The sequence below is a fragment of the Solenopsis invicta genome, chromosome 14 (assembly GCF_016802725.1).
Source record: "Solenopsis invicta isolate M01_SB chromosome 14, UNIL_Sinv_3.0, whole genome shotgun sequence".
In the NCBI taxonomy this organism is placed as follows: Eukaryota; Metazoa; Arthropoda; class Insecta; order Hymenoptera; family Formicidae; genus Solenopsis; species Solenopsis invicta.
The window spans coordinates 9,103,596-9,118,316 of record NC_052677.1 but is presented as its reverse complement, the minus strand read 5'-3'; the positions used below and the strand labels follow the sequence as shown (position 1 = coordinate 9,118,316).

General features: G+C 31.4%; 1 protein-coding gene across 13 annotated transcripts in view; it reads left to right on the top strand.

Annotated features, from left to right (window-relative positions):
* Positions 1-3,311: 3,311 nt before the first annotated feature.
* LOC105194460 (diuretic hormone receptor) overlaps positions 3,312-14,721 on the top strand; it is a 37,758-nt gene continuing 26,348 nt past the window's right edge. The window contains exons 1-3 of one of the 13 annotated variants that reach the window (XM_039457169.1): positions 3,312-3,327; positions 4,232-4,433; positions 8,025-8,177. The gene's annotated coding sequence lies outside the window, so the exon portion shown is untranslated. The other 12 variants (XM_039457171.1, XM_026136636.2, XM_026136640.2 and 9 more) reach the window with 12 other exon arrangements.

The window sequence follows — 14,721 nt, the reverse complement described above, 5'->3', positions numbered from 1 at the left end:
TGAAGAAATTCAGAAAAAAACCAATTTTACTCAATAATTTCGAACTTTGACTGATATAACCCTTTCGTCTTTCACTTCAGCGATTCGATCCATTATGATAAAAGTTAGAACTCTTCTCGTGGCTATCAGAACACAGAGATATTGGAGAAATTCGCAAAAAAAATTTTACTCAAAAAATTCGAAATTTGACTGATATAAGTCTTTCCTTTTTCAGTTCAGAAATTCGATACATCATGATAAAAGGTATATATCTTCTGTGGGCTATCAGAACACAGAGATATTGAAGAAATTCGGAAAAAAGCCAAGTTTACTCAAAAATTTCGAACTTTGACTGATATAACTCTTTCGTCTTTCACTTTAGCGATTGGATCCACTATGATAAAAGTTAGAACTCTTCTCGGGGATATCAGAACAGAGAGATATTGGAGAAATTCGCAAAAAAATTTTACTCAAAAATTTCGAAATTTGACTGATATAAGTCTTTCCTTTTTCAGTTCAGAAATTCGATACATCATGATAAAAGGTATATATCTTCTGTGGGCTATCAGAACACAGAGATATTGAAGAAATTCTGAAAAAAACCAATTTAACTCAAAAATTTCCGACTTTGACTGATATAATACTTTCGTCTTTCACTTTAGCGATTCGATCCATTATGATAAAAGTTAGAAATCTTCTCGGGGCTATCAGAACACAGAGATGTTGGAGAAATTCGCACAAAAATTTTACTCAAAAATTTCAAAATTTGACTGATATAAGTCTTTCCGTTTTCAGTTCAGAAATTCGATACATCATGATAAAAGGTATATATCTTCTGTGGGCTATCAGAACACAGAGATATTGAAGAAATTCGGAAAAAAACCAATTTTACTCAAAAATTTCGAACTTTGACTGATATAACTCTTTCGTCTTTCACTTTAGCGGTTCGATCCATTATGATAAAAGTTAGAACTCTTCTCGGGGCTCTCAGAAAAGAGAGATATTGGAGAAATTCGCAAAAAAAATTTTACTCAAAAAATTCGAAATTTGACTTATATAAGTCTTCCCTTTTTCAGTTCAGAAATTCGATACATCATGATAAAAGGTATATATCTTCTGTGGGCTATCAGAACACACAGATATTGAAGAAATTCGGAAAAAAACCAATTTTTCTCAAAAATTTCGAACTTTGACTGATATAACACTTACGTCTTTCACTTTAGCTATTGGATCCACTATGAAAAAAATTAGAACTCTTCTCGGGCATATCAGAACACAGAGATATTGGAGAAATTCGCACAAAAATTTTACTCAAAAATTTCGAAATTTGACTGATATAAGTGTTTCCTTTTTCAGTTCAGAAATTCGATACATCATGATAAAAGGTATATATCTTCTGTGGGCTATCAGAACACAGATATATTGAAGAAATTCAGAAAAAAACCAATTTTACTCAATAATTTCGAACTTTGACTGATATAACCCTTTCGTCTTTCACTTCAGCGATTCGATCCATTATGATAAAAGTTAGAACTCTTCTCGTGGCTATCAGAACACAGAGAAATTGGAGAAATTCGCAAAAAAAGTTTTATTCAAGAAATTCGAAATTTGACTGATATAAGTCTTTCCTTTTTCAGTTCAGAAATTCGATACATCATGATAAAAGGTATATATCTTCTGTGGGCTATCAGAACACAGAGATATTGAAGAAATTCGGAAAAAAACCAATTTTACTCAAAAATTTCGAACTTTGACTGATATAACCCTTTCGTCTTTCACTTTAGCGATTGGATCCACTATGAAAAAAATTAGAACTCTTCTCGGGCATATCAGAACACAGAGATATTGGAGAAATTCGCACAAAAATTTTACTCAAAAATTTCGAAATTTGACTGATATAAGTCTTTCCTTTTTCAGTTCAGAAATTCGATACATCATGATAAAAGGTATATATCTTCTGTGGGCTATCAGAACACAGAGATATTGAAGAAATTCGGAAAAAAACCAATTTTACTCAAAAATTTCGAACTTTGACTGATATAACTCTTACGTCTTTCACTTTAGCGATTGGATCCACTATGAAAAAAATTAGAACTCTTCTCGGGCATATCAGAACACAGAGATATTGAAGAAATTCGCACAAAAATTTCACTCAAAAATTTCGAAATTTGACTGATATAAGTCTTTCCTTTTTCAGTTCAGAAATTCGATACATCATGATAAAAGGTATATATCTTCTGTGGGCTATCAGAACACAGAGATATTGAAGAAATTCGGAAAAAAGCCAAGTTTACTCAAAAATTTCGAACTTTGACTGATATAACTCTTTCGTCTTTCACTTTAGCGATTGGATCCACTATGATAAATGTTAGAACTCTTCTCGGGGATATCAGAACAGAGAGATATTGGAGAAATTCGCAAAAAAAATTTTACTCAAAAATTTCGAAATTTGACTGATATAAGTCTTTCCTTTTTCAGTTCAGAAATTCGATACATCATGATAAAAGGTATATATTTCTCGAGAGATGGATGTGGGTTGTTGTCCGTGCTAACATCCACACTGTTTTTAACGGCGGGTTGCAAAATGGATGTGACACGTAGTTCCCATTCTGACCAGAATAGATGAGCGTCACTAGTGTACGGGAGTTTCGAAGCATTATAGGAAAAAGGCCGCCGTGGCCGCTCTCAGATTCCTCTCTGACTATATAAATAAGCTGATGAGCTTTCTACAATAGATTCAGTACAGAAGAGAACCACGTTACCTACGCGTAGACGTTACCTTCGGGATGCATAGACATTGGCTGTGTAGTTTCATGTCCATATTTTATGAACATAGGGAGCGCTCCAAAATAAAGTCATAGCTAATCGTGATTGTGGTCGTCGCTTGTTTCAGACTTCTCTCGAATGTTACGCGCGCTTTTGTTTTTTCTTTCTTGTGGATAAAAACGATAAATGCTACTGGGCATGTACACACACATACACACACACATATATATAACGGCCGCGCTTGCGTACGTATGATAAATGGGTATTTCTTATATTAATATATTTGATATGAAAAATTATGCTTATAAATGGAAAATAAAGAGAAAAGTAAGCTAATTTTGAAACGGATTCGCGTAAGTCGTTTTGGCCTTGATAAAAAGAGCATTCTCTACGAGAGCGAGAGAGGATCGAGCGTGTTAGACTTACACACGTAAGACGGTACATTTTATTGATATAGTTAATATTTAACAGAGATAACTCTGACGCGGCGACTGTGATAAAATATGTGCGTCTCTCGTAAACAGCGCATAGTACTATAACAAGCTGTACGTTACGAGATAACGAGCTGTGCGTATTAAATTAGTGAGTTGTTAACTGTGAAACCGGTAACGATTTCGATAAGTTTAATTTTTCATATCCCATATCACCATGTTGTACGAGGGAATGAATCTTATATAACGTATACATGCTCTTGATCCCTTTTGTGCTTCCATCGCCACAGAAAATTTTTTAACGGACACAGGATTTTATTTTCTCTACAATCGTTAAATGAAAATTTTGTGTTACCCAAGTTTTTTTTGCTCACGGATTTCTCAGGGAGAACAAATTGAATCGTCGTCGATTAGAGATGTCGACAGCATCTAATAGACGTTTGTTAGACGCCTATCAGACGTCTGTTGTTTGTTGCTTCTCCTTTTTTATGTGAATATATCCAAGAATTGTCTCGCGTTACATTGCGCACATATATTTGGCATTCAGATCTGAATTTAACAAAATTATTCCCATATCACGCATATATTTCTTGCAATTGTGTAATATAAAGTAATGCGATAGTGAAAAAAATCCAATAATTTAATTTGTCTCTAATTTATTACGATTTTACCTTTTCGTAACACACGAGCAACGAAGTGAGCACAACCAATATGCATGCCCGCAATTATACTACATTGGAAAATTGTTTATTGATTTCTCTTTATTGAAGGGGTTCATTGATTTCTCTTTAACAAACCTTAATTTTAAAAAAAATAAAAATTTTACAATTTTTATTTTATATTTTATTATTTTGACGATATTTTATATTCTGACATTATTAAATGACAATATACATACATGTATGCATATTATACTTACAATTAGTGCATATATGCACACGTACTCTCGCGCAACGTGCGCGGCGAAGGCAGGGAGATTTGATTGTTGATTGAGTGTTAAAACACGCACAATCGACCAATTGCAGGCTAATCGACCATACAATCTCCATTTGAAGTTTACAGTTCCTCGCAGTCTACATTGTGCCATGCAGTGTATGGAACGTGTTCTTTTTTTTTACCAATTTTTCACGATGGACATCGGAACGCTGTGTGAGTTTTTTCTTTCATAAGTCATCCTGGATGAATGGAATGATAAAGTATGTTTTTGGTCCGTCCAGTGCATCAAATGCAGATAGTACATCGAAAGACATTCGAAAGGTAAATTAGAAAGAAAATTTAAGATTTACTTTATAAAAAAAAACTATGTAAGCTTTTCGAAAGTAATCAACTCGATCGTAAAAATTCAAACTGATTCAGATGCAAACTATAAATTTACTTACGAAAAAAAAATATATTTTTTTTTTCAATTGTTTTTCTTTATAAATAATTATAGATTAAGATATATTTTCAATTATTAGAAATAAAAAACATACACACACGCATGTATGTATATCTTTTTTTATTTCTAATGATTGAAGACATGTCTTAATTTATAATTATTTATAAAGAAAAACAATTGTTTATAAAAAAAGACACTCGTCTACAAGAATCACTCAAGTATTTACGAGTTAACGATCAGAATTCTTGTACAAATGTATAAAATGAAAAGAAACAAGGATCGTTTCCAAATCTATTAATATTAATTTTTCAATGTATATTGATTAAGCATTTCTCTAAGTTTAATCAATACTGCATGTATACGATCTATATCTTTCTTTCCTTTTTTCACAAATAGTATATAAAGTAATATATTATTGCAATTACATTTTACGCAATAACTTTGTTAATATTATTTTATATTGAAACTTAAAGAATGTATTCATCAAAGTGTTATTTAATAAATTCTAAACTCAAAGTTATGTAATATTTATTACATGAAATATTATTTATAAAAATAAAGCATAGCATAATAGGTCAAACAGAAACAGGAGTGGTATAGGCCACCATTCAAAACTAAATTTGAAAATTGGCTTTATTTAAAAAAAAAGATATATTTTGTTACAAAATTATTTATTTTAAATTTTCCATAGTTTTCCTGCGTTCAGAAATAATATCATTTTATCCTTGTTTAACATTAAGCAACAAGAATTAAATGATATCTTTAATGTTTTTAAACGCAGCTCTTTAGAATGATAATTTATTGAAGAATTATTTCAATATGAAAGCTATTTCTGTATATTATAAATATCTCGTTTGTTTATCAAGTCTAGTTTATACTGAGCATATAAAGTTATTGAAATGAAACATTTTATTATTTTATTTGATAAAAAATTAATTTCAAATAATGCGTGAATAAAATTTATAACATTAATGGAAAGTTATATTCCTTACCTGTAGTTATTTTCTTTAGTGTAATAGATCATATTGCTTCTTAGGACCATTTCAATTAAACTTTAATTAACTTAATCGACCGATTAGTCCATTGGTATTAACTAATCGCATTTGTTATATGAAATGACGAATGCGATTGATTAATTCCAATGGACTAATTGGTCGATTAGATTAATCAAAGTTTGGTTGACGTTGCCCTTAATCTTGTTAGTTTTCAGAGAGATAAAACTTTCTCATTGATAATAATAACTAGTAGTTGTCATTTGTTGATCCCACAGGTGTACTGTAAGATCGTATTGTGAACATTGTTTAGATTATCAAGTGTATTTATAGTGAAAATCAAATGTTAAGCACATTTGTAAAAAAGAAATTATTTAAACAAAGAATGTTTTTACACTAAATAATGCAGATAAAGTTACTCACTAATTCAAAATTAATTCCACATAAATATAGAAATAAAAGCGAGTTTTGCTATATTCTTTTATATCTTGTACTGTTTTCTAATCCAAAATACAACTGGAAGGAAAGTAAATGCTTGCACAAAATAATTTTGAAAAAGAACCGATTAAACTTTACAAGGCTTTATTTTCTAGGAAATTGAGTGGGCACATTTAGAAGTTAAAAGAATTAAGTTTATTAATATTAAAAATGATAATCTAAAATCGATTATTTATATATTCTGAGAACGTTAAAGGATTGAATGCTTGCTATCTTTCGTTTCTCACATTTAAAGGAAAGAATAAAATATTTCAGTACAATAAGTGAAAGTTCGATCAATCACTATTTTTATCAACATTATCAAGAATTTACCGCTTCCTCATTCATTTCTTTTATCTTCTATATGTCAGGGATTTATTTAAGATAAAGGCTTGAGATAACTTTCTTATGCGTATAATCGTTCATTCTTTTTTAAGGAGAGCGTTAGTTGCCTTGTGCATTCATATATGTATGTGTGTATATATGTATGTTTGTATTAACCCTTAACATACCGATCCTGTAAAATACGGAAACACATTTTTGGGTCTGGGAGACTTTTTCAACTTTGAGAAGCTATAACTTTGATTACAATCAATATTTTTTTACGATTTTTTTTTTAAACAAAAGTTCAAAATTTCAGGAGTATGACTGCACAATCGGCATTGGCGAAAAATAATTTATTGTGAAGTTGTAAAAGCAAAACCATTAAGCAAAAATGAGAAATTGGAAAAATCCACTTTTCCTTCAAAAAATCATATCTTCGCAACAAAAGACGTTTAAGGATTTTCAAATACGGCGTTTTAAAGCTAAATAGTCACACTTTCAAAATAAAATTTGGCAAAGTCATTCCTTTTAAAAAGTATAATTATGTAACATGGAGAATATGAAGTATTTTTGAGCATCTAAAAATTCACTTTAAAAAAAAGTCATATTTTTGCAACAAAAAACTTTAAAGAACTTTACAATGCGGCGTTTTAAAGCTAAAGATTCATACTTTCAATAAAAAATTATATTATTGTCATTTCTATTAAAAAATGTACTCATGTAACAAGGCGAATATGAGGTATTTTTGATTAAATTGTGTCTAAAATTAAAAATTAATGTATTTCATGATATATTTCGGAAAAACTCTTTTCTACACCATTTTATAGTATTCCAACTTTAGACAGAGTATATGCGAGCAACATCCGCAAACCGACCTGTTCGAACGTATTTTGTCCAGTTTTTTTATGTAAAATACTCACAAAAAAAGTTTTACTTATACACTATATGAGTCGCATTGACCCTAACAAAACTTTGCTGCCGTGCCGTTCGAATTTTAGTTGACCAAAAAAGTGTCAATCAATCGAAAGAGGAAATATCAAACGTTTTTTACGTCTTGGTCCGAACCGCCTATCTCATTCCGTCTTCACATAGCAAGCGTTCAAAACTTCATGTGGGGTCTCTCAGACCCACTTATGTGTTTAAGGGTTAAGTAAAAATCAATTTAAAATTTAAAAGATTCCTTCTTTTCATAAAAATTTTTCAATAATACACACACACACACACACATTTGTACAGAAATAAAATTTATTGAAAAACTATAACGAAAAGAGAAGATCATTTAAATTTTGAATTATTTTTTATTTTAAAATGACGATAATTTAAACTTTTTTACATTTATGCATGAATCAATATACTATTTTTTATCTCATATATACAACTTTAATATCTAGTTTCTAAATTAATACAATTTTTCCTGTACAATAATTACATGTAATTGTATTTTAATGTTATCTTATTATGACTTGACTTCACTTTTAATACCATAATAGTTATAATATTGTTGCACATACACACACGCGCATGTTTTTTATTATTATAGCACACTGTTGTACAATTAATATATCTTATAGCACATATATCAGCTTTGTTAAACGTGTGTATTTTTCGAAATTTAATCCTTGCGTAAGTTGAGATGTTATTTCGTTCACATTCATGTATACGCATGGCATTTCGCAGGAGATGAATATTTCAGACTAATATGCCGTGGGCTTGATCAAGTCAATGGACAGATATCGACAGTTGTGCACGAATCCGACAAAGGGTTGACAGTTCTATTCGGCGAAATTTTCGTGCTAGCGACTGACGAAAGTAAATAACAGACGAACAGATGTGAGTACCTGCTGTGTCAACTTAAACTTTAGCCATTTTAAATCTATGCCAAGCTCATATTATTTTAAGTGTTATCCCGGAGGCTAATATTGTTTGATTATTTTTTTTTATTTTTATTTATTTTATAGAAATAGTCACATGTACGTATGTAGGATAGAAATGATGCAAATGATCTAGCTATTTTTCAATTGAAGCAAATTTTACAAATCAAGAGAAGATGATAAAACTTTTTAAATTATATCTTAAATCATATCTTTCTTCCTTCCATGGAGCTTTATATTTGTACTTTTTTTTAAATATCTTAATTTGACATCTTTGAAACTGTGACATTTTAATAAAACTACAGACACTACAAAATGCATCTCCAAATAATCGTCGATTATGGTTGGCTAATTTGTGTCTTTGCATTATTTTCATGGAATTACTTTAATTTTGAGAGTTACCCGCGTTTGTATGAAAACTCCCCCATCAAATAATCTATTATTACTTGTGTCAATATTCGGAGACGGAAATAGAGCTATTGATAATTTTAAGCTAATGAAGAGAGAGAGAGAGAGAGAGAAAGGGGGGAGAGAGAAGTGAGTAAGTGTGTGTATGCATTCGCGCGCGACAAAGCAAGGGAGAGGGATTAAACTTGATGGATTCGAAATGCTCAGATATGTATAGATGCATATCGCTTCTCGTAAACTATAATTGTACCGAGTCTTATTCAGTGAAAACATTTATGTAACAAAATTCTGTTTTCTTTTTTATAATTAATTTACGTACATGCTTTTATTTTGAAAACATAAGCTTTGATACATGCATGTACATACTTTTTACTTAAATTTGAACAGTGGAAATGAATATTTTTATCCTGGACGGTTTTCTGTTTCATTTTGTTATTTATTCGCACACCGATTGATTTGTTTTCCATTTCATTTTATTACAGAATATTCATTAAATCATCTTTGTGGACATTGATTGTACGAGAGACATTTCTCACTTTTATCGACATTCTGAAATTGAATATTTATGAAAATTTACAGATAAATAAAAGAATCTAATACATTTTAATTAAAATATTATTTAGTATTAAAAAAATGTGTTAAGAGTTTTGCAAGAAAAAAAGTGAATTTTATTTTAAAATTTATTTATATAATTAAAATATAAAAGATTTTATATATTCCTCGATCGGCTCATGTGTATATATCTATAAGTCTTGAAAAATTTTCTTCCACTATTTTTCAGAAGAGAAAAAGGATATCTAATACTTGCGTAATACTCGCAATTGATAGCAGATTTCAATGTGCGCGCAGATTATATTCGATGCAAAGATGCAATGTGAATCAATCAAGTATTGAAAAAACGAAGTGTATCTGTCTTTCTATCTAAATTTTATTGTATATAATATTTCTCGAGAGGGTCTAAATGGCTCTTGAGGGTCGTGAATTATTCAAACAAATATTATTAGCTATAATTGAACAATGTAATACCGATAATGCATGCAATAGAAGATGATAATTCCTTCACATTTCTCTTTTCAAAGCTTTTTTTAATATCTTGAGTTTTATGGGCCCCTCCCACACTACTGATAATTCTAATACACAGTAAAAAAATAAAATATTCTAAAAAGGCCACTCTAAATTTTATGTTGAAATAACTCAAAAGTTAAGTTAAAATAATTTTAAATAAGTTATTTTAACTTAACTTTTGAGTTATTTTAACATAAAATTTAGAGTGGACCTTCTGGGACATTTTATTTTTTACTGTGTATGGGAAAATGATTGTACAATAATTATACAACAGGAAAATAAAAAATACAGTTAAACGCGTAAATTTTCAATAAAATCATTTGTAATAATAAGAATACATTTAAATAGAAATCTTTTTTATTCGCTGCTCCTCGATCTAATGACAGGGTGACGATTCCGACAACCCTCACCCTCCCGTTGATAACCACGCTGTGGATACATGCTTTACGCGAAGGAGCGACGGAGAGGAGTTTGCGAACGGCGCATGCTCCTCTCCCTACTCGTTCCTTTTTCCTTGTCCTGTATCCGTAGTCGCTCCTGTTGTAGCAGCCAGTTGTCATCGACTCTAGGCACCGGTCTAGAAAATTTATATCAGAGCGCGAGACCGTGAACTTAACACTCTTTGCTAGAATTGGTACAATTATATATTGTATTTTGCAAAGGATATTTGAAAAAAAAAATCAAATGATGAAATTCGGTCTTCTTCCACAAGATTTTTTTAAGCCATTTTATATACAAATATTCAACTTATATATATCTGTCTAATTCATTTCATTAATATTTGCGACTTATGTAAGAACTCGTACAACTGCACCTATTGATGTAATTGTGTCAAATTTGATATTTACAAATAATATTGAAATAAATTAGACAAACATGTAAAGAGTATTCCTCCTTAAATGTATTTTGCGAATTTTGAATTACTTCTTTCTGCAAGAACTTTTAAAACTGTCAATTACAACTTTCGACTTTCAAGCAATTAAAAGTAAAGAGCTGTTGAAACGTGTTTAAAATTTTTTCAAGATCGAGAGAATGACATGAGATCAGCAAAATTTATAGTGTAAAAAATTTATAATTGTGCCAACTGGCAATCCGACAATGCTGCGCCACGTCACAAAACCGATTTCTCGACGACGCGGTCGCGGTGTCACCGCGCCAAGCAGCGAAGGTGATCGGTAGTGGCCGGTTTCATTGCAGAATCCCCGGAACACGTGTCGGCCGATAGTCGCGTGTCGAAGCGTCGTTAACCGATAAACGCAGCGCGAACAACGATATGGTATTAGAAGTAATTGCTTTTCAGAAAAAAAAAAAAGAATTCCCAAATGTGCGTTGTAAAATATAAAATATGTGATGCGTGGCATTGTGCATGGTGTATGGGGTGATAAAATATAACGTAATGCTTGTCCTCGTAGAAAATGGCCTGCGAGAACATATTCTTTATATAGCGTAAAATATAATTCACATAAAACCGTACGCCGTGGTATCGCAGAGTTAGATTGCGTTTATATCGCAATAAAAACTACATTTGACAATTAGTTGTCGTTTTGAAACGTTGCGCATAAAGAATTAACGATTATCGCTGACAGACCGCGGGGGGGGGGGATAATACGATATACGATATCGGAAGTAATCTTCTTACCTAATGAATGGTCAAGATTCGATGTATATTCCTTTTTACGGTTTCTTTAACTCTGTCCTGCCGCTTCTTCTCTCGGGTAATAAAAAAGAATTTAGCAGTCCTCGAAGGCAGAGTTGAAATGGTTAAATTGCCGATAAATCCCTCTCGTTGAGTACACCCGCGTAGGAATCGCTTTTAAATTAGCGATCCAGAACTCATTTCCAGAGCACCGAGTAACGTATCTCTTGCGAAGATTATGGAAGCCCGTGAGGACGCTCGATACATCATCGCTTTAAAGATTAGGAAAAAATAGCGTGCGTACTCTTACCGTGGATAAAATTGCAATTCGAAGCTCTTTCTATAAGAGAACGTAGTTTCTTCAAATGTAAATTAAGCACAAATATACAACACATACGCGCATATAAATTTCTTCGCATTCGAAAGTTTAACAAACGAGGAAGGTCCAGGTTCAAATTCTGATTGGGATGTTTATTTTTTCACAATAAAATTCTCTACAGTTTTCTCGGAAAGGGGGGGAGGGCTACTGAAAAAAATCACGTGACAAAATCACGTAACAAGTCACGCAATTAATGACATAAATCATGTAATGAAATGTTCCAAATCAGTACGTGATTTTTGAAAATCATGTGATTTTGGAAAATTACGTAATATTATACGTAAAGAAATCATACGACTTTTTTTAATTAAGTAAATGTACATACGTAAATTTATCTAATTTTTAAAAAATAATATGATTTTTTTTAATAGTACTTGATTTTTTAAACCTTATAATTTTCAAAAATCACATACTGATTTGGAACATTTCACTACGTGACTCGTTACGTGATTTTATTATGTAACTTTGTCACATGATTTTTTTCAGCAGGGGGATCTTACAGACGCGTCTGAAGCATTAATATTACGTATTCCAGTTTCATGACAATGTTAAGACCATTGCACTTAAAAAAGTTTTAGTCATAAGACTGTATTTGTTAAATTTGAAATAGTACTATTGTATTAAACATGGATATACACGAAATCTGATCTATTTGAGAAGAATAGCGTGTATGACATTCTGACCTATTCGTATCTTTTTTTTCAGCTTAGTTCCAAGATTTCCGTCCAGTCGAAAGATCATAGTTACAACGCCCATGTTCGACCGGTACGAAAAAAGCTGCGCGTAATCATTTTTATCTACTTAAACTTCAAAACAAAATCGCTGAAAGCGAAGAGACGCAAAGAAGATAAAATATCATACGTTAATTGTTTAACATCAGATTTTGTTAAATCCACGTTTAACAATATCACTTTAACCTTTATATTATAATTACAACATTGCTGTTAAGATTAAAACCTTTTTACGTACAATGGCCTTTGTGACGTGATTATAGGTGATTATAATTAGTTATATAAAAAGGATAAATGTTGAGCGACAATTGCGTAAGATTTTAATAATCGGTTGGAAATATTAGATGCTACCTTTGCCCTATACCTCCAGAATCTTCAAGTGCCGTAAGAGAGGTACTTTGCGAATAATGGGGGAATGCGAATTGCCACAGCTTTAACACGGTGCGTCTCGGGGGAATGATTATTATACATTGATGGTCGATTATTGATTTCACGTATCCAAGAGCTTCGTCTAATAGTTTCGAAGTGGCATCTTCGATCAAGAGCTTCATGATGGATGGATCACAACCGTTTGACAGTTGATCCGAGTACAGATCTTGTACTTCAAAGCATATGCCAATTGTGGTATTACAGAGGAGTCAGGTCGCGATATTCCAATCCATACGATTCAATGATCTTTAGATGAATGAAATAAAAAAGAGAAAATATGTGACAGCTTTTCGTCATAGAAATTATTATTATTATTTTTTTTTTTTTTTAATTGTTAAATAGTTTGGAAAACCTTGAGAACAATTTTTTCCTTAGAAATCTCAACTTTTTTTTTGTAACCTTTCCTTTTTCAAGGGCTGTGTATTTCTCACGGAAGAACTTTCTACTAGGTGGATGCGAAGAAGATAATTACGTGTCAGAAAGAAGGAACACCTTGGTTGTCGGTTTATCTTCCAAAGATTGAGCGTATGTAGGCGCGGCGGATGAAGGCGCTGGTGATTAACGTGTTTGCTAGTAAATCAACATAAAACCACGAAATTCGCAACTGATAAGTTCAAAGGACGCCATATCGATTTATTGATGAGATAATCCTTTTAATTAAGAGGTTTCTCCTAATTAAACGGAACATATTTCAAGTTAAAACTAGGCGCACATTTGTTTCGCTTAATGAGAACGTTTATTGTGTTCAACGAGTTTTCAATGAATTTATCCAATGGGAATTTGTTTCGTTTCTCGAATTCATAATTTCCTCCAAAAACGTATTACCATTAATAAGCTAGAGTACGAAGAGAAATGATTTAATCTCGACAAAATTAAAAAATAAATAAATAAAATATGAAATACTGACAAAGATTTAATATTTTGTATATATTTATAGATCTTTTCAAATAATTCGAGGGAATAAAAATTTTTGTTATCTTGTATTTGTACTCCATAATGCGAAAGAGAAAGAAACAGAATATAGATTTGAGATATAGAATTATGTGCGTGCACGTACGGTTTATTTTGCATAATCGAGCAACTCGTAGGAAAGTTTTACCATCGTCCATCCATCATGCCCGCAGAATAGTTTCAATACTAAACCCTAGGTAAACTTGATAACAAAAAGATCTGTCTTCTTATTGGACTTAGCAACATTACATGACAACTACTTGATATTCGAGGCTTCTTTATGCGACAAGTTCAACGAGCACGTGTATGACGAATTCCGAAAGTCCACGACAATATCGAACAGTACCTCTATACGAAGCGATAACTTTTCAGAAAGTATTTCGCCAACTGCCACTGCTTTAGCATCCTTCCCTCTTTCTTTTTTTACTTTTTTATTGTGATCTTCGTGTACAAAGATGGAAACAATCGTGTGCGGAAAGTATGGATATTGCAGATTACGGTATCAAAAGCCGCGATGTCCGAGCCTTTGAAAAGAATACTCGACATACTACAAATTTTTCAGATATTATGCGACATATGTTAAGAAACAGAAGGACAAAAGAAATACAATACAGGATGTATAGTATATTTATAATGAAAGAAAGCAGTGGCAATTTGACACATTTTGAGTAACAATTATTACCTTGATCTAGAAATAACGTAAATGTAAATAATCGGCATGTAGAAAATTTAAAACTAACAAAAATTATATATATATATATATACATGTACTTATTATTTAAAAGTTACATGTTTCTTGGAATCGAGGAACTGATCTGAAAAATGTATATGATAAAATAAAAATTTTTATATGCTGTGAAACGTATTTATAGTTACTTGCCGCTAACTGTATCTTACAATTAGT